The 20,914-nt window shown below is 39.1% G+C and overlaps 1 protein-coding gene and 1 long non-coding RNA gene across 9 annotated transcripts in view; both read left to right on the top strand.

The window, feature by feature from the left end:
* The first annotated feature begins 5,889 nt into the window (after positions 1–5,889).
* On the top strand, positions 5,890–6,917 carry LOC133268174 (uncharacterized). Its single transcript, XR_009742969.1, has 2 exons — positions 5,890–6,148; positions 6,689–6,917. It is a non-coding gene; the product is annotated as an uncharacterized LOC133268174 (long non-coding RNA).
* Positions 6,918–7,611: 694 nt separating this feature from the next.
* TTLL7 (tubulin tyrosine ligase like 7) overlaps positions 7,612–20,914 on the top strand; it is a 70,859-nt gene continuing 57,556 nt past the window's right edge. For 6 of the 8 annotated variants that reach the window (XR_009743090.1, XM_061451616.1, XM_061451614.1 and 3 more), the window contains exon 1: positions 7,612–7,724. The gene's annotated coding sequence lies outside the window, so the exon portion shown is untranslated. Of the gene's footprint in view, positions 7,725–15,753; positions 15,821–20,914 lie in introns of all 8 variants that reach the window. The other 2 variants (XM_061451617.1, XM_061451615.1) reach the window with 1 other exon arrangement.

Below are 20,914 nucleotides of genomic sequence, written 5' to 3'. Positions count from 1 at the left end.
GTGACTGTGCACATGGAGATATTTGGACCCTTCTTCAGTGTACCTTATGGTACAGATGCATCTATCATGCCTTTGTAAGTAAAACCAATTCTATTATGTTCTTATTTTTATTTTGGGGGTGGGGAGCATACATACTAGAAAAAAATCTCAAAGGATTCTACAGTCCTGTTGTCATTAAAAAGTGTCAACACTGCAAAATAAGTGTACAGTTGTATAAAAGAGAAATGCTTTCTAGAGCAACCCAAAACCTGTTACCCATGCAGCTGAAAACTGTTTTGAAGTACAGTGGTAGGCCCAAATAAGAAGGTTCTTGTATCACCTAGCTTTTTTGAGAATTGTATGTAGAAACAGTGAGGAACTAACATATTTCAGTGTTTTAATGGTGTGTATTAATGAAACCCAAACTTCAAATTAATAGTCTGCATAGAATTCGGTTCTATTTCAGTTAAGATCAGCTCTTCAGTAGTCCTTTTTGCATGAAAGATATAGTATTTCTGTGGTATGAAGTTCTATGTAGTTTAGGTAAGGTAAAGACTTGTACCTACAATTAAGATTTTGGAAATGGTTTTGCCAGTTAATTCGACTGTGGGAATGCTCTGCAGAACACAGATTCTGAAGATATTGTATGAAGATTATTTTAAACTATATTAAGAAAAATCACAAGGCTATAAATTAATACATCTTGTACAACACTGACATTTAATCTACTGAGCACACAAATGGGATCTAGGAGAACTTGTGCACTTCATTCTGCCAGAGACTTCAGAGGTCATGTTCCAAGCAGTATACAAATATTGAAGTAAATTTAGATGAATGCTGAAAATAGATTTTTCTGAACCTTGTACATAGATCATTATCTCATGTGGCTTTTGATGATGTACTCACCTGATATACAAGCTTATTGCTGACATGACATTGAACCAATGCCATTGGAATAAATTTGAATCTGTATCTATTGCCTTAATGGAGATGGGTAATATTTACCTCATAGGAATGTTGTAATTCTTGTACAGTATTTTCAAGTAAATTAAAGCTTTGCTAATGGCGAAGGTATACTAGCCTATCTAAACAAATTGTAATATTCTATGCAAAATCATTTAATTCTTTCCCTTCCACCCCAAATTTAAATTAACAAAGCATTTAGACCCTAATAATGACAATCGGTGCAAACTTTGTTGATTGAATCAAAAGATTTAGAGCTTCTTTAGCTCATAAAGCTTAGATACCAATTATCTTTAAGAATGGCTATGGTGGTAGTAATACAATATAACGCATGATAGTTGTTACACTGCAATACATCAAATTAGTGAACTGATCACTTCAGACTTTTTTCAATAAACCTATATGAAACCATTCTCAGTTACACCTGGCAAGTTCTGAATCAAATGGATATGGAGACAAATGAACTAAGAGTATGATTTTGCTGGGCAGAAATCTCTCTCATTCCCACTTCGCAGTGATTCCTGACCATATTGTTAAAATACTGGTTTGATTTCTATGTCCAGCTGTGAAGGAGGAGCAACCCTCCCTCTGCTTGGGCCTTCAGTCCAGCAATAGCATAACTAGCCTTTACATGCCCTAAATGACAGAATCTTACTCCCATCTGTGAGTATTTATGAAAATTGTTTTTATTTCCTGAATGCCCACATTAATTTAGTTGACCAGCAGGTATAAATTTACCCTTTCCTTCATCTTATACCTCATTTGATCTTACAGCCTTCATACAAGGGAAATAATTTTTTTTTTTTTTTTTACTGGCTTGATAGATGTTCAGCAAAAAACACCTCTCCAACTGCTGAGGTTCTTGGGACTCCCTTTTTCTTAAACGGGGCAAACAGCAGATGGGAACTTGAAGAAATTATTTGAAGAAAAACCTCCAAGCTTTGATTACTAAACAGATCAAGATACTCTGAAATAATACTTTGTGTGGTTAAAAATAGGAGTGCTTGTATCTTAAAGCTGTTCAAAAATACGCCTGAAAGGGGCCCCATTAAGCTTGATTGTAATTGACTGTAGTCTATGGATACCCTTGATTTTTATGGTATCTACTTACATCAGTACTGAATCTCACCCAGAGTGTGTTTGGAGTGATGACTATAAAAAGTTATTGTATATGAAATGCTGTGTTATGTCAATATTGTACTGCTACAGCTTGTAAATTCCCAGTGATCTGTATAATAAAGGATGTTTACAGTGGTAATGAACTCAATTGAGAGCATGTTTGCTGATTTATAAAAAAAAAAAAAATAAGCCATGTTTGCTGGGCATTTGATTTCCAGGAGATAATCCTAGACAGTGCTCTGAAGATTAGAGAGATAAGAAGCTGTGACAGGCTGGCAGTATCTGCCTGAAACCCCATCCCCTGTCAGCAGGTGCTGATGTTGCTGGGAAGCTGTTGCACAGATTTTGTTAATGCACTGAGCAGATGGCTTATAAAAGAAATGGGTGTTGCTTTCTGAAGCAAAAACTACTATGGGCTGAGAAGTCTTGTAGCAAGAATCCTGGGGGAATATAAAGGAAAGGAACTTGAACTGAACCTTGTTTCTTTATTGGTAATGTTTTCTAGTCAAGCACTAGGAAATGGTTGGTTCTTGACAGCACAGACTGTGTTTGGACTTAGTTTTATAGCAAGTGGCAAAATGCACCTGTTCAGAGAAGCATAATTAACTACTTAGTAAATATATTCCAAGATTGAATGTCATACAAATGAGAGAAAACTCTTGGAATAGCTAAGTTTCCTATTATATAGCTAAATGCTGGCTTTATTTCAAAGCTTTTGAAAGTCATGTTTGTTACTTTTAATGTTTTAAAACTTCATCTTTTTTATATTCCTCAGCAATAACAGTTGCATGATGACATAACCTGTTTCCACAGGAGAGGCAAAACGCAACTTCCAAGTTTTCTGGACCATGTCAGACCATGCATCCTACTGCAGCTCTCAAAGTTGAATGGACAGGATAAATAGGTTTGCATTTTAAAGCCTGTATTATGACTTTGTTAAAAGACCAATATTCTTGAGAGAATTTAATTATCCTTTTTCTATTTTGAAGAAATTATTTATTGGCTTTGAGATGGATTACATGTATGCAGCATTACAATGCTTATAATTATTCAGGGAATATATTACTACTAACACAACAGATGAAATAGGAACCATGCTCAAATAATCAACCTTTCTCTGAAAGGTAGTACTGATCAGATTGTCCCCACTGTTCTTTTACTATAACAATTAAAAGTCATAAAAGTACCCAGGATCCCTGGATGGAAAAGCAAGAAAAAAACCATAAGAAAATTCATAGGAGTAAGTACATTTCAGAGAAAGCATTTTTTGGTTTTCTGTTTTGCCCATGTTTGTTTGAGAAATTTGTATGATCTTCATGCCATAAAAGGCATTTTTGATAGTTCTATTGACAATAATTATCTAGTCACATCTGTTCTGAAGTGCATCCATGTTCAATGTTTCAACTAGCTCAATATTAAAAATAACTAATACTCCTAATCAAGCATCTGCATATTTAATACCCTGTTTTGGTTTCTTAATAAATTTTGTTAGCTCTAATGTTTCAACATGGGGGCACTCTCAGAGTGATTCAGAATGCAGACCGCATTAAAAAAGAGTAAATCTCATCCATTTCTGGGAAACAACAACTAAAAGCATGTTCTGGAAGAGATTAATGCCTCTCAGGAATGGAGATGAGAAAATGCGTTTATGCTGTCAGGCTCTGGTCTTTGCTGGGAGGCTATGTCCTAGGCTGTGACTTCCCAGCTGAGACTGGCACCCAGCTGTACCAACTGTCCTCTGGGAAGGGGAAGTGTTAGCTGGACCTTGGAGACTGTTAGAAAAAGCCTCCTGGGAGCAGAGCAGGGCACGGTTGTATTGCCAGGCTCCAGGTTTGCCTGCAAACTATAAAGCTGGGTACAAACTCTCATTTGTGATTTGCTGATCTTCCCCCTAATAACATAATAATAAACAACATAATTTGCTCAGCAGAGAGATATCCTCAGGCTTTGGGGTGTAGAGATGTGGGCCGCGGTGTGGGATAAGGACATAGCACTGAAAGTAGGCAGGATCTGCTGTAGGCCTGAAGCAAGCTTTGACCTGGAGATAACATACCATGCATGTAAACCTTGTAAATGCTTTCATCTGCAGTCAGTGGCAGCATTCCAAATGACTAGCGGAAAGAAAATCAAACCTTTCCTTACAAGCATCCTGTAACATAGCTTTCTCACAGCTGTGAGGAAAATGAATAATGCTCACATGGGGACAAGCTTAGATACCAATGCCTCTGCTTTAGCATGGAATTTCTAGCATTAAAACTTAGATCTGTTCATACAAACACTTACCTACACAAACTAGCATGTGAATTTCCATAATAAAAGATTCCAAAAGTTTGAGTGGTAAATAAATGATAATTTCTGTGTATCAGTAAGAAACACAATGTAAGCTGTAATCAAACCTGATCAAAAATGTATCTGTAAAAAGAAATTCTTGAACTTTATAAGCTACAAATCCATTCCACACATGAGGAAACAGTCTGAAATCTCTCCAGGGGTGTCTAAAGGATTTTTCATGTGGCCTTCTGTCCTTAACAATCATTCTAGTACTTGCAAGAAGCCCACAATCTGTTGCTATTAAAGCATTAGCTTACTTTGCAAGATGTTAAAAGTAGAATAAGAAACATAATCCTGATAAAATTTTCAAGTTGCTTCACATCATTTAACAAAGAAAATATCTTTCTGACCAAGGAAAATAAAACTAAGCTTGCTGAATGTTTATTTCTAGCTACCTCAAAAAGGCAGTTACACAGGATCTCACAGAAGGCTTATTTTGGCCATGAGATTGTGCAGAAAAAGTTAGGTTGAAATTGATTTTAAAGGTATGTAGTAATGAGGAATATGTGGTGTAAGACTGAAATAATATAGATGTTAATTTTCATAAACCACAAAAAAACCCCAAGCATTAGCAATAAGTCAATAAATGATTACTGCTAATTCCACAGCAACCATACACCAGCCTAAATCCAGTGTCCCAGTGATTTCCACTGTTGTTGAATCTGGCTCTTAACCTTGGTAAACAGACAGAGGGTATTGCATAATCCATTGTGATAACAATTTTAGTTGGGCTTTTATTTATTATTTTCAGAAAAGATAAGGATTTTTTTCTCCAAGGCTTTAATTATTTTGATAAAATAAAAAATAACAAAAAACAAACCACCCAAAACCACATAAAAAAAAAAAAATCTTCATTTGACAAAGGTTTTCCCATTTTTTAATCTTTAATGTATTTGTCCCACCAGGTCATTTGCTAGGAGGCAAAAGTATTTCAGGAAAAGCCTGACGTGGCTTTTCCAGAGTGGCAAACAGCAGCTATGCACACCGGGGGGAACGCTGCTTACAAGTCCACGCGGGAAGAACGAAAAAACGGCCTGAAAACGCGAATAAACCAGCACAGGCCCACAGGTGACGGCAGAATGTGCCAAGGCCGCCACCTGTCCCCAAACGGCCGGCAGCTCCCGTGCCGCCCTCCTGCAGGAACCACTGCTGCCACCGCCGAGGCCCCGCACCCTTCAGCGGTGCCTGCTCCGTGCTCCCACGCGTGGCTGGGGCCGGCCGGGAGCGCCCGACCCGCGCTCCTGCCCGCTCATGGCAGCCCCCGCAGGGTCGGAGGCGCAACGTCAGCCGGAGCCAGGCCCCGAAGCTCCCCTCGCCCGGCGGCGGGGGAAGCGCGGCTCGCGGCCCGGGCCCCGAGCGGTTGCTAGGTCCTCGGCTCGTATCCTGGAGGCAGCGCGGGCCGCTTCCACCGCGAAGGGCGGCGGGGGAGACCGGTGCCTCTGGAAGGCTGGGCACGGCTCCTGGCGCCGCCCGCCCCGCGGTCACCGCCCTCTCTCCTCAGGCGCTCTCCCCGCACGTACCTCTGGGGGAGAGTTGGTCCTCACCGCCCCGCCTGGCCGGCCACCGCCGGTGCCCCCTCTCGGGGAATGGTTGCTCCCAGCTCCCGGCCGTAACGTCCCGCTCCTCCTCCCGCCGGTGCCCGGCTCGGATGCTGCCAGCCGGGAGAGCCCCGCCGCGCTGTCCGTGAGGCGCAGCACGCTATCGGCGGGGTCCCGCGGCACCCCTGCGTCGCCTGGGAGGACTGGAGCGCCGACAGGTAACGGCTGAGGGGGATCGGTGGGGCGCTCGCCCTCTCAGCCCGCGCTTCACCTCACCCGCAGCTTCTCGGCCCGCCGCCTTCGGCTGCCGTCCGCGGGGAAAGCCGGCGGAGAGGCTGCCAGCCGTGATTCAGCATCGCCGCCCGTAAAGGATGTGCGGCAGGCAAGGGCAGCTCTGCCCTGCCCTGCCCTGCCCTGCCCAGCTTGGGGGCTGCGGGAGCCGGGGAGAGGGCAGGGCGGCGGGGGATGCCGTGCCGAAGAGCGGTCTGTCTTCTTCTGGGGGCGATGCTCTGCTGCGGGGAGCGCCCCACTGCTGCTCGGGTGCCCGGCTAAGTGCTGTCTGCAGAGCCGGCTCCCGGCCCTGCATCGGGGTGTCCTGCCTACAGCGGGCAGCTCTCGTGTCGGGAGGGGAGGGTAACTGCGAGCGTGTCGCAGTGTGAGGCGTAAAGAGCCGTTTTGAGTTTTAAGGTATTAATGTACCCTAACACCTTCCCCTTTGCCCCCCCCCCCCCCCCCCCCCCCGAGTTTTGCGGGTGAAGTCCATCATCTGTGCAGGTCGTTTCGCATGTACGGCCAGGTCTCTTCGGAGCCGGTTGAGGTTAAAACGGGATCTTCTGCTTGCAGTGGTACCCAGGGGAGGCTAAAATGTAGAGCAAGTTAAATCCCTGGAGATGCAAGTCAGGTATCTTCCCGTGCTTTCTGTGCTTAGTTGAAAGCTCGTGGTCTGTGGAATCTTTTGAATTTCTGCTGTTGAAACCACACATAATTGTAAGCAAAAGGGAAAAGCAATTGATGCTGGAATTGGAATTTGAAGTACTGCTGAACTCTGTGAAACCAATTGAAGGTCCTAAATAGTGGTTGCTTTTGTGCCTTTCATACTTATTTTCAGTTTGAGTACCAAAATCAGATTTTATTCCTTCTCAAAAAAACCCAAACAACCCAAGGACTGCCTCTCTTAATTCTTTCCTGCTTGAATTCCTCATTAATTTTATGTGCCAGGGTGTTAGTACCTATCTAAATAACACTTAGAGAAATCCTGCCAGTTGTTTTCGCAATTGAAAGACTAGAAGCACTTTTCTGTGTGGGTATTGGTTATCCCCCACAAATTCCACAGAGTATCTCAAAATATACAGTCACTTGGCATCAGCAGAAGCTTCTGTCCATGTTTTAAGTACTAGGGTAGAGTTTTTAATAGAAATAGGTTATGTGTCAGTACTACTTTGAACAAAACCTGACAAAAGCAGTTTTTATGTCAGTGAGTAAATGAGTAAAAAAGAGTAAAAGGGTGTAAAAAAGAGTAAAAGGGTAAAAAAAAGGTAAAAAAACCCCTCTTACATGGGGAGTAAATATAATCTCTATACTGACATATGGAAGTATAATCTGAAGCCATTTTTTCTGAAGAAAAATGTTACAAAATTTCAGTGAATTATACGAGCTATTTAATTTTTTTTTTTAGAAAACACATTTCTGTATTTCTGATGGTTGGATACTTTCTGCATGCTTCCAAAGGGAGCTGCCCACCGCTTTGGGAGCGTTAGAAGAGTCCAGGAGATCATGCCTGTCAGCAGTTATTAGGTAATTATTCCAGTAATCTAGCAATCATTTTAGTAATCTGAGGCTCAGGTTTGCAATTAAATCAGAGTTTGTTCCCACGCTCTTCCAAAGCCGACAGTGTTAAATTAGCTGTGTAGATTATGCTGTGGACAGGTCTGAAGGTCTGGGAAATGAATTAGTCAACAAGCAGTTAGACACTAAACGATCTTGCAATCTTGTCTATAGTTAGGATCCTTTTTTTTTAAGATCTGTATGCTGCTGTATGTTGATAGTGAAAGCCATAAATATATTTTTGAAGGTGAAATGTGGCAGAGTAATGCTGACTGCTGATTGTGTTTGCTCTAAATTGTCAGCATCATGAAAGACTGAAGTATGATTTCTTGATTCGAATCTCCATCTGTGGATATGTGTTATAAGTTTTAAAAATCTCTGTAAGATACATATGGCAAATGAGTCATTTCTTGAATTTCCTGAATTTCCACATCTTCTAATGTTCTGGGGGGGTTTATTTTTTTTTTCTCTTTGCTATGTTTTAATGTGGTATTAAGGAGTATTTTTGCTTTCAATAGATACTTGCAGATATCTCATACAAATTGAGGACACGGTTTTAAAATGGAAATCCTTAGAAACCCAAGAAAATTTAGATGAGAAAATTTAGAGTATTATTACTGCCTTGGAGTGTCGTGACTTCTTGGCCAGTCCTAAATCATAAAGACACTGAATTGTATAGACAGGCTTTGTATCAGTCCCTGAAGAAAAAGATGAATACTTGTCAGTCTTTTACTTTGTGATGAGGTATTTCCATCATCCGGAGCTGACACAGTGACTCTCTAATGAGAGGGGGGAGGGAATAGTTGTATTTTCCTAAAAGAGAGCTAGAGTCTGCATGAAGGTAGTGGGAGTTCCTTTTATTTTGAAGGATGTATATAAACTGTCAAAGTTAGGAAAATTGATTGTAAATACCACAGTATACATTGAAGGATATTAGCTGGATTTTGTTTTTCCCCTGTGAGCTTTAGATTGTTTAGCCTTAGATTCACTTTTATTTTCTGCACGCCTAGGAAGTTAATTGGTGCTGTTTGACTTCTGGCAGTAGGATTCAAATGGCCCTTATTAAGCACAAGGAAGCTCTTTAGAGCTCCATTAATGCTTATCTAAAACCAGAATGGTACTTTGCAACTACTCCTTTCACAGACATTATGAGCTTCCTCTAAAGTTTACTGGAACCAATGAACCTTTTAAACATTAATATTTAAAATACTAATGTATTTTAATTTTATAATGGAATTCGTTGATGCCTACTACACTGATGGCTAAGAAAATAATCTGTAATTGAGAATGGGTATGGGATTAAAAACATTGTCAATCTCTAAATCTGTTGGGTATTAGAATAAATCCTGTTCCACAGTAGCACCCATCTTGGACCCAGAAGCTCTTCCAGACCAGGAGGTTCCATAGTGCCTCCGTCTACTGGATACTCTTCTTCCTGGTGGTAGATGTGGGAAACTACAGGTTCTTCAGAGCTTTAAGTCTTAGCTTTTTGCTTGTTCCCAGTGTTCTTTCTAGCCTTCTCTCTTAAATGTTCATACAGTTGTACAAACTAGTTTTGAAATACTACCTCAGTAATTTATACTCATTTATCAGCATTTTTGCTCTTGCCTTGAATTTCATAGGCCAGGAAACAAGCTCTAACATTACAGAATAAATTTTTGGCTTTGTGTCTTAAAGGACTAAACAAAGCAGGCATCATGGTTCTTGCCTTCAGTATCAGTTTTAATCAGAACACGGGATCTCCAAAATGAAGACCTATGCGTACAGTTGTCCTGTTTCTTCTCCCAGTGTTAAAAATAGAAGTTTGAATAGTTTTTAATATTAAAAAATAGGTATTTATTTAAAAAACATCTTTGCTTCAAAGGCAATTATTTAGGGAATATAATCACGCGAGATCTTTTAATAAGCATTCTTCTCTGGGGACACAAAACCCCAGAGAAGAAGAAAACCCCCATTGCTTCATGGAAAGCCCAAATTAACAATACTAATGAAAGAAATACAAAAGGAAACAACATCATGATTTAGGACTCATTTTTCACTTTCCTTTTTGTGGAGTGAGAGGCATGCCAGTTCCCGCTTATGCTTGTATTTGGTTTTGGAAGTATTCCAGATTGAAGTATAGTATGCACCACTGCTCAAATGCACCTTAGATGGCTACATTACTGTTAATTGATAGAAAAAATTGACTGCCTAAAAGGATGAAAGTGCTTGACACAGCAGTTCAGAAGCCCCTTCTGGCCAGCACGAGCAAAAGAGTATTAACAGTCACTCTGAAGAAGAAATAAAGACAGACTAAATCTGCTTTTCATATATAATAAATGCCACAGAAAGAATTGAGTGGGGTGTGGGCTTCACAGTTAGGTACAGCAATGTGTTGACAAGTTTATTTTCATCCTTGCTTAGTAGCAAAATGCTAAATATATTCTTCTTTGGTTACATTAAAGTATGTTTCCTTCCAACTTTGTCCTTGGGTTGACATGTGTTTGTTTTATTTTTAGTGCTTGAAAACCAGCACAGTACTATCCCTATAGGGTGCAGTGGAAGTACTGGAGTATAGCATGAAAAAATGAAATCAGATGCTTAATACTGAATTCATGCAGGTGAAGAGGCACGGATCTAGATACTGTTTATGAGCACAAAAAAGAGTGGACTGACAGGGTAGAAGACTGTGATTTGATGGGGAAATTGCTTGCTCTGAATGGACTTTCCTTGAGAAATACAGAATAGAGCTATGTGATGGAAGTCTGCATTTTCTTTGTTTTTGTGAGTGGTTGTTGTGTTTAGTGTTCCATAAACTTGAAATTTCTGTGAATTTGTTACATTATTTTAATCTTTCAAGCTTATCTTGGTGGTGTGGGGGGTGGGAGAAATGTGCTAAACACTTTGTATGAATTATTGATGGAATTGATCTGAGAGATGTGCAATTTATTCACTCAGGAAAAAACCACCCTCTTTTACTGCGTTTTATTTCATGTGCCTTTTTAAAGGGATATAATATTATCCTAACTTCTTATCTTTATGTCAACTTGAAGTCTTTGAAAGACTATAAATTACTAGTGAGCATTAAGTTGAATAAAAGAATTTTTTGCTTAAAAATGAACAAGAGTGATGTGAGAACTGACTTTGGTACATTTTGTACCATTTAAAATATGGAAAATAGAAGCATTTACTGAAAAGAATGTTTCTGGGGATGGAGAGGATAGTTTCAGTAAGTAAAATGAAGAGTGACTGCGTGATGAGATAGACCCAGAGTGGCATCCACAAGTGAAGAAATAGAAGAAAAGTAAAGGAACAGTGCAGAGTTAGATTGAAATTCTGGACACCAGCTTAGAATGATGTGGTTAATGATCCCAAGCAGTTGCTTAAAAAAGTCTATTTATTAGTTTCCTCTGTTGCCTCTAGATACGAAAAGGAAAGACATTGTGGCCTTTCTGCCTAAAGCAACACTCAGGAATACAAACAGATACATAAGAAGCAAGTCTTTGATTTTCTGAGAAAATGAAATTGAATTTGTAAGAAATGAAAGTAAAGATATTTTTGTCAGTGGGTGTTTGGCAATGTCTGAGGCAGATAGTCAGCATGCCATTTAGTTCATTGATAACTAAAAAAGAAGTAACTCTGTCAGTTATGGGACATGCATGCAGAATGCTTTTCCAGCTGTTTGAGGACAGTAGATTAATGGTCCAGTTGAGGCTGACTCTCTGCAACAGCTGGATGTAAGAAAATTGGAACTGAGAAAGTATGAGGAGCCATGGGGAAAAGTTGTCTCTGGGAAGAGACTTCAGGATAGATGTTCACGTTTCACTCCCAGTTCTGTGCTTCCACACGCAACTGTATCTCAGTTGGTTTCACTGAATTTTCTTCTATAATGCCCACTGTGTTTCAAAGTCCTTGAATTAATATTTTCTTGAATTTTGGAAGATGTACCTGTCTGATTATGGAGTAGAGGCATTCATCCTTGGTGGTTTTTATTGTGTATTATTTATTTTAAGTAGTGAGAGTCATGCTGAGCAACTTGGGATTCATCTCACCAGGGTTTATACATCTAAAATCTAGATACCTGCAGCTGCCTGCAGTGATTATATGTAGGCTGTCTGTGAAGCTAGCCCAGAGAAACTAGCTCAAAAATCTGAATTTTAAGGGTCTGCATTTGTACAGATGAATCCATTGTTGTGTCTTTATATTCGAGGAATAAATGTGCTTGCAATGTCATCTGTGGGATTTCATTGTACTGATTTGTGTGAAAGGGAGAACCATACTTCATATGAACTGGGAAAAATGGCAACAAACTGTTGATAGAGCTATTGAATTCTCAAAACCTTATTTCTTTGTGCTTATGGTGCGAATATGCACATCTGTTTGTTTTTCTGTTTCATTTGAATGGGTAAGCAAGAGAGACATTATCTGTGGTTCAGAGAAATCATCTGCTCTTACAATCCGTAAACTAAGGGTGAGGAAGTAAGGAAATGACTTTTAAGTATGTTGTAGTCTTTGCACATTCAGCTCCCACCTTCATTCTACCTGTATATGATTCTAGAAGGTTTATGTGAATATATCCTTCTCCATATTACTAGAATCTGGCTCTCCACAATACTTTGTAGAACAGGTGTGACAGTAGTGGTGTAGTTGGTCTTACCTGGGAATGCAATGGGCCTGACTGCTATAAAACTGACATAATGGAGTGCAGTTGATTTGTCCAGAGTTTTCTTCTTTGTTGTCCCTGCCCCCTTTCTTTTTTTCTGTGAGGAGAAATAACCCATTTGAACAAAATAATTTTCCAAATCTTTTATTACCTGATGGTATTCATGATCCATAGTCCACCCTTATTAAAATGGTCTGAGCTGTCAGGTCAGACCAATCTTTTCTGCACAAGGAAGAAAAATAGTATGACAAAGAAAAGTCATGTGAAATGATGTCAGAAAAATATTCTCATTGATGTAAATTGGCCAGATTTAAGAGATGTGAATGGTTTCAGAATACTACAGGAATTGTTATCCCAGGAAAGGAAGTAATGTTTCTCTATCACTTCAGTTAAGATTTCATTTGGTTTAAAGATTGCTTTATAAGGCTGTAATGTTGGCCTCACTGAAACCAAAAAGGGTTGATTTGTAAGCCTCAGTCCTAGTGGTCCAATGCTGGAAGGGAATCCTAACCAGTTTTCTTATTGCAAATTTTGAACTATTTTCTTTAGTTTACTTCTCTGCTGCTATTTGATGTAATTGGGGTCTTGACCTCTTAGTTCTACATTTGAAGAAATCAGTGTTCTGGTTACAGTACCTCATGTCTGTGGTATAACTCCTTCCCAGTCACTGAGTCATTTTCTGTTTTTAGATTTTACTTCTCTTCAGCTTATTGTTATGACTAAATCCTACTGACTTTCTTCCCACGGCTCTTGTCACACTCCAAGTAAAGTGGGAAATAATGCATTCTTTTCTTATACATCATGCTTTTCTCTTTTCACCGAAAGCACAGGGGAAAAAATACCTAGAAAGGGTTAAGAAAGAGATCTAAACCGAGCAAGGGATAGTCTAAATGGGAAGGAGATGCTTCTGCAGCATGTCTTTCCCTGGTGTACCACCACTGCCTGAAACTGTATCAGCTGTCAATTATTGATAGAAAAATTTGTTTCCAGAGGGCTGACTCTTCAGATAGTTTCAGCAATGCAGCACTAATGGTAAGTGATTCCATTTTGCTCCTTCTACTGCAAAATTATTTTAAATCCGTTTCCATGCCAGTGGGAGGTCTTGGTATGACTGTTTATTTTGCAGTATGTAATCTTGTCATTTAAATCCATGATAAATAATTTTTGCATTCTTATCAGTAATTTGTATGCAGAAGAATTTGGTGTATCATCCTGCCACATGCTGCTGCTAAGTGTGTGTTTGGTTTGTGTGTTTGCTTTTTCGTGTGTTGTCCCCTCCCAGCTGTTCTCTATTGCAGACTATATTAATTGAAATACATTACCTTCAGTTTGAATTCTTATGCATTCTGCCCACTGCATGTATTTTGGAATGAGTTCTTTTTTCTTACTCTTTTTCTCTGTCTTTATGCTCTTTCTCATCCATCCTTGAGCTCACAATTTATCTTATAATGGATAGATTCAGGAGCATCTTCTGAATGCAGTAAATCTTGATCCATTAGCCAGGAAAAAAAAACCCCAAAACTTCTGAAGAACGGCATGAACCCTTTTCTGTAGCATTATATCTATGTATTACCTGCGCAGTAATCCCTGTTTCTGAACCTGTGAATCCTACATGAGCTATGAAATGTGAAGCACTGCCTCTAGCCAGCCAAGCAGTTCTGAAAGTGATAACTTGAAGCTTGTAATATTTGTCAAGAAACAGAGAAAATCAGAGGCAACTCAGTTATTTTTAGTTGTAATCTCTACTGTGATGGGAGTTTGATTTAAATGGACTGTAGTTTGGACCTGGATGAGATGTGGCTTGGTCTTGCTCCCGAATGAGTCTGTCTTCATTATATTTCTGAATTGTGCCACCAGCAGGGCTGTTCTGGAACTGAAACTCTTTGAGACAAGGTCCACGAAAAGTCAATAGAAATGTCTATATTTACCTCTCGACTACTTAGAAGATCCTGTTACACATGGCTTGATCTCATTTACATTATTGACTTGAAATATATGTTGTGCTTTGTGTACGTTTCTTCTGAATGATGGAACTGGGAAATTTCCTGGAGAAAAGCTCTTTCTTCTTGTGAGCAATCAAAAGAGCATTTCATATTTGTGAAATAATATGCAGAGTCCTGGATCAGTAGTCAACTGTGAATCCCAGTTTATTCTCTTTCTTTTTTTGTTTATCATTGGTCTTCTACATTCTCATGTGCTGCTGCTGTGATTAAAGTCATTGGGCAAATAGGCACACTTTGCATTAAACATTTACTGAAAGATTTATTCTTCTGGTTATTAGGTGTGTTGTAACTTTTCCATACCTTTGTATTTAAAAATGCATTTGGCTCAGGTTGGTGCATTTTTTCCTTAGCCAGGGTTGTCATGTGAATATTATACTCCCTGGCTACAAAAAATTCTTCTGTAGTATGAAGGGTGTGATATATTTGAGAGTCAGAAGCACAAAACAATAAACATTGTAATTTTCAGCCTAAGATGATATGATGATTAAAAAAAAAAAGAGTGTGTGGATCAGTTCTCAGTCATGTTTTAGTTTGTGGGGTGGTGGCATTTGTTGCTATAACATAATCAGAAATTTATGTATTTCTTTCTTTTGAACATTTGAAAACCAGTTAAGTTTACAGTCATATACATGCTGGCTGCATAACTTTATGCCCTTCTGCTTCATTAAGAATGCACCTTTAAAAAGTATAAAATTAAAGCAATGAAAAACCAAATAGAGCCCTGCTCAATGAACTGAATATACCGCTGCTCTGGCCTCTGGCTGAGGACTTTTATTTCAGTACATTTCTCAAGTGTAGCTCTTAACTAACACACAATGACTTTTTTTTAAAAACCAAAACAAAATGAACACAAACACACAGTCCAGAGCCAATTGCCTTTAAGTGTTGGTTTTTGGGAATTCATCAAGATGGATGAGGACAGGACTGACTGTGATATTGTTCCAAACTTGGAACTGTGCTGCAGCTGTGATTAAAGTCATGAAGGCAAATAGGCGCACTTAGGGAAGTTATCTCCTCAGATGCTGGAGTTATTTTAAACTACATTAAAGCTACGATGCCATCGTCAGTATGGTCTCTGTAGCTTAGAGGCAATGTATATTTACTCAGTAAATGAACTGTTCAACAGTACGGGGTTGCATCAGTAATGCTGTACCCATCATTCGGCAGGTACATTATTCTGATCCTATGAGTTCAAGCATATCCTGGAAAATTCTCATGCTTTGTTCTTCTAAGCAAAAATTAAAGCTAGTGTGTCTAAAGTCTGATGCACGTAAGCTTTTTCTTTGTTTGGTATTCAAAGTATTCCATTTGGAGTCATGTTATTTTTCTGACTACATGCTTTATTTCTGTACAGGTGAGCAGTATATATACAAAATATTCCTGTAGTAGGATACTGGAGTCTCAGCTCATTACTGATGAAGGTAGTGACTCCATTTAGATCCCCTGCAATGGATAAAAATAGTGTGACATAGAGGGGTTGGAACCAGTCCAGCCTTTGAAAGGTTTTTTTTATTAATCGGGTCAATTCCAGTTAGAGAAGCTTTGAGGTTCACATCGTTTTGAAACTGCTGATATTCGCCTGTTTTCATTTGAAAAATAGTATTTGGGGCTCACTAGGGTACCACTGATTTTAAAACTAGGTTGTGAGGAGGAAAGCGTGTTTTTACTGAAATGTTTGGTAGCAGCTGGCTTTATCAGCTGTTTGTAAAATATTAGTAGTACTGAGTGTTGGTTGCAGTAGTCTTGGTCAGCTAAGGCCAACTGTGAATATTTCTGACTGTCATTTATTCTTTACAGAGTAGAAGTATATGGCACAGTCATTAAAATATGAGAGGTCTACCAACCCTCATATAAGCCTATGAGTATTCCCAGTTGAGCTGAGCAATTTGATCCATAGTTGGAAGTGTCAGTGTAGTAGGATAAACAATTCAGTGATCGTGTAAGAGCACCTTTCTTGTACTTCTGTGGTCAAGAAGGTTTTGAATAGATGTTTCTTGTGAGTGTACTTGGTAGGTTATTCAAGGCCTGATTTTTGTTTAATGTTTGCACATCAGGTGCTGAAACTGCAGGCTGATGTCTGCCAATTTGTATTTCAGGCTGCTGTGGGAGTGTCATCCTTGTTGCTAAACTAGGAAAGATTGTTATGTGGCAGCATGTGAATTAGGATGATGTAATCCTCAATCAGAGTCCTCGTGGGCTGTGTGTGGTGACTGCAGTCCATGTCTAGAGATGCTGAAATAGATCTATGCATTGTAGGCCTGTAATATATAAGATGGAATGGGGCAGACTTCATGTGGGGCAATACACAGAGGTCTGTAGAATTTTTTTTTAACTATATTTGTGTTGTGTCCCTGAACTTGAGGCTGTTTTCATACCAAGCCAATGCCATCAACTTGAAGCAAGGAAGGGGAGAATTTGATATTTGAGGGTAACCTTCTAAAGACATCCTATTTTTAATGTGTTTTTTGGGGGGTTTTGTGTGTGTGTGTGTTGTTTTTTTTCCTTCCCCAGGGTCCTTGGCAAATCTCCCCCTAAGGGCTGTTTATAATACTATGAATCATTGCAAATATATCAGCTTCACTGAAGGATTAGTGCTTTTTCTGTTATACTAGGACTGCTATGCTGGTACATGTCCAGTCTTGTAGATCCCTAAGATCTCTAGCTGTTGCTAGAGAAATAGATATTTTGAGAAGTGAATGATAGAAAAAGAAAGAAATAGTTTAATTCCAGCAGTGATAAGTGTGTGCTGTGCACAACTTAAAAGACCCTGTGATACATGTTGGTGTATGTTGACATGATTGTAATAAAGAGCATGGACAGCACACTTTGCAATGTCAAAAGCAGAGCAGACATGTTCCTATAGGTGACACAACTCAGTTCTTCTCCTAACTCTCCCTTGTTTACCTTTTCACCTACCAAACCTACACTGTTAATGTCAGACTTCAATATTGCTGTTACACATAATCATTATGGCATGTTATCAATGCAGTTTCTCTCATTATCAGCCATGGCTGCCCCACCACAAAGAACTTTGCCTCTCAGTGTGTGGCAGTTGGGCAGTCAGCATGGCTTCCTGCACTCATGGTCCTCAAGATAAATCACACAAGAGTCCTTCAGCTGTTTGTTTTAAAGGGAGTGCTTCATTTGAGGTGACAGGGGCCCAGCCTTCCTGTGAGTGGTAGGTATCATGTCACTCAGCTGTCACTTGAAGAGCTGATGTGGCCATCACATCACATCACTCTAACATAGTGTATGTTTCTAGGCTGAAAATGCCTAGATCACTCCAGTGCTATTTTAAATGAAGGTGGAATGGTTGTTGGGGTTGCTGAGGTACGTAAAAATATGTTTTCATTCAGCAGTGTTCAGTCAAACTTACTGTGAACAGGGTCTGGGAATACTTTCTGTTCTAGAATTAGTGAAATGCTGTCTTGCTGACAGACTTATGGTGCTATCAACACTTATTGAAGTGGTGAACAGTGGTATGAGACCTATGCATTGTCCATGCCTGTTGCTGAGAGCGGAGCATTAAAGTAGATATTTCTTTAGCAGTGCACGATGTAGATACATGTTTTCTGAAATTAAGATTTTACTGTGTAAAAACATGGTTACACTTTGGGTTGTTTGGGCTATTTTGTCAATATTTTTCCTTCCAACTGTGAATGTAAAAAAGATGTTTATTAAAAAGTTCTCTGTATTTATGAATTATTGGTTTGTAAATCACACAGGTTCTTTGCCTTGTCAATTAATATATTTCCTCTGTTTTACTGGACAATAAAAAGGTTCAAGCATTGTCCTTTTTATTGTAGTCTAATTCTGTCTTGCTTTCTTTGATGGCCCTCTTTCAACATTCAGAACATAGCTATGAAACTATAGTACTCAATTTGCTAACAGTCTAAAATATGTTATCACATTAGAAAGGGCTTTTGAAGGGTGAGAATGAGCCAACAGACAGTCACGTTGTGTGCTCTCCTATGAAAGACACATTGGAGGTCATTTTTTAAAGGAGAAAATCAATCTTTAGCTTTGAAAGCTTTGACATTAATTGAAATTTGGCCAAGGATTTGCAATTTTGGAAAATAGATGAATGCAGAAAGAAGCAATATTGTTTCAAGACAACACTGAAATGAAACAAATTGCTTCTGTGCCCAGAGTATGAAATGATTAATTCCTTTGTAACTCCTTATGTTGTGACACTTCCACCACCTTAACAGCTTCTAATACCTTTCCTGTTTTCTGCATCAGGGATGTATACTTACCATTTCATAGTACCTTCTGTGTTCTCCAGGAAGAGATGCAGGTTCTCAACTGTGATGCAGACTCTGTTTTGCATTGTGTTTTGCAGGTAGACTGGAAGGGTCAGGATAGTTTATGCTTACAGTATTACAAAATGGGCTTTGTAAAATTATTGCATAAACTGTGTTGCAGAAGGCTAAGACTGATCCTAGGGCCTTTACAGATTGGGATCTTCAATAGGAAATGGCAGTTGTATGGTTAAATTCTCACTAAAGTAACTGTAAATTATGGATTCAGAGGTAGCATGCTGTTACCATAGCTTGGTTTGGTTGTTTTGGTAGTCTGGTAGCTCAGAGAAATTTTGAGTGTTAGAAATGCTGGCCATATGAATGATCAGAGAATTGTTTAACAGGACTGCGTGATTCAAAAAAGTGTTGTATAAATCATGCTGTTTGTATTCTTGTGTAGCTTGTAGCAAGCTTGTCCGTTTAGCAAATCAAGCCTCTGAGAACTCAGTACATTCGCTTCATCTGTAAGAACTGCTGAATAGACATCTCATCTAATGGTGAGAGCAAAGGGTGTTGAAATTAATAGATTTCATTTGACTTCAGAATATTTTGAACCAAACCATAATGCGTATGCATTTTTAAGCCATCTGACAGACAGCCTTTTAAAAACAAGCTTATCACTTTGACACATTGAGCCTGAAAATGAGGATTGTTTTTCGTAGTTAGAATTTCTCTGTAGGAGTGAGAACTTGTTACCAAATTGTTAAAATAAAACTGCTTGGCTATGTTTGCTTGTAGCAGGAACACATCAACGTAAGTTTTGTCAAGGCATTAAAGAAAAAAGGATGTGAAAGAGTATAAGACTTTTAATTCTGCAGTTCAATTACTGTGAATTGTTAATACCTTGCAATTTGAGATGGTACTGAAAAAGGCATTTTTCTCTATTATAATTTTTGTTGACGTGTTAATCTCATTCTGAATCTGTATTTTATAGCTTAATCCCAGATCAACAGGAGATTATAGTTTGTATAACTGTAAAAAATAACAGACCCCTGACTACCATGTATCCAGACTTTCACACTCTAAGACCTAAGGGAGCAATAAACTTAAATAGGTTAGATTGAACAAAACAGAACTCAGATGTTCGCTAGGTCAATGCTCTGAAGACTATTTTCACTCCACTCTTTTTCATGCTTCTGTGAATTTTTTGTTATTTTAGTTTTCCAGCTAACTTGGTAGTGGGGATTACAGTGCTGTGATGCTGTCCTCCCTTCCTATGGACATCGGCCAAGTTCTGTAACTCTATCTTCAGTGTGTCTCCATTTCAGAGTGAAAGCTCCTTATGTCAGCAGCTTTGTGGATTTCTCCTCATCTACTGTGCATTTCCAGAGAATTTTGACAGCACTGAGTAAATTGCACTAATGGGCTCAGAGGAAAGCTGTCTGCTGGTTTTAAAATCTGTTCTAAAATATTCCACTGTTGGTGAGTGATCACTTACCTGTGCACAAAGAATGCAGCAAATGAAAATGAAACTATCTAGTTTTTGTAGCATTTCACCTACATAAATAGGAAAACACTTAAGAAATGTTAATTTTCCATGTCATATGTGCCATGGCATTGGATCATGAACTCTGGCATGTGAAGTTAAGCACCTGCATAGCTCATGGTCACCAGTAGCATCACAGCAGCTATACCAAAGGAAGAAAACATCGAAAACACTGCACTGGGTGGTATACAGTGTTGTCTCTTGCTTTGGAAATGAAACATTTTTATAGTAGGTGATTGTACCTTTCTTAATTCTTAATTCTATTAGATTAAATCTATTTTAAATATGCATATGCAATCTGGTCTCCTTTTAAGGTACATGGTAATCATTTCATAGTTACTGTATGATCCAAGTTAGCTTGAAGAATCTCATTGATTTGAGTGTTCTTTGGAATAGATTCTTAAATTGCATCCCTTTATTTTAAACTTGAATTTGACTCCCCTGGCTCTATTTTGATCTGATTGATTCAACCTTTTTCTCTGGGATGTTTGCTCTTTGGGGGACACACACACATGATGGTCTGATGGCAGGCAATACCTATTTAGAGATTAAAACCAACCTTCTCAGCTCCACACTGCATTGGGAGGTACAGTGAAGGATTATGAAGTGCAGAGGTCACTTGTGAGTGCTATGGAGCAAATAACAAAGAGGGATTTGTTCAAAAATACTTCTGTATAATCTAGGCCAGAAGAATATTTTTGAGGCAATATCCTGACCCTTTACGATAC

Source organism: Pezoporus flaviventris, unplaced genomic scaffold (genome assembly GCF_033815535.1).
Source record: "Pezoporus flaviventris isolate CSIRO_AGI_PZ_B2104156 unplaced genomic scaffold, CSIRO_AGI_Pfla_v1 ptg000013l, whole genome shotgun sequence".
NCBI classification, from domain to species: Eukaryota; Metazoa; Chordata; class Aves; order Psittaciformes; family Psittacidae; genus Pezoporus; species Pezoporus flaviventris.
Note: the sequence above shows the minus strand (reverse complement) of the source record. Positions and strands in the feature narration are given on the sequence as shown.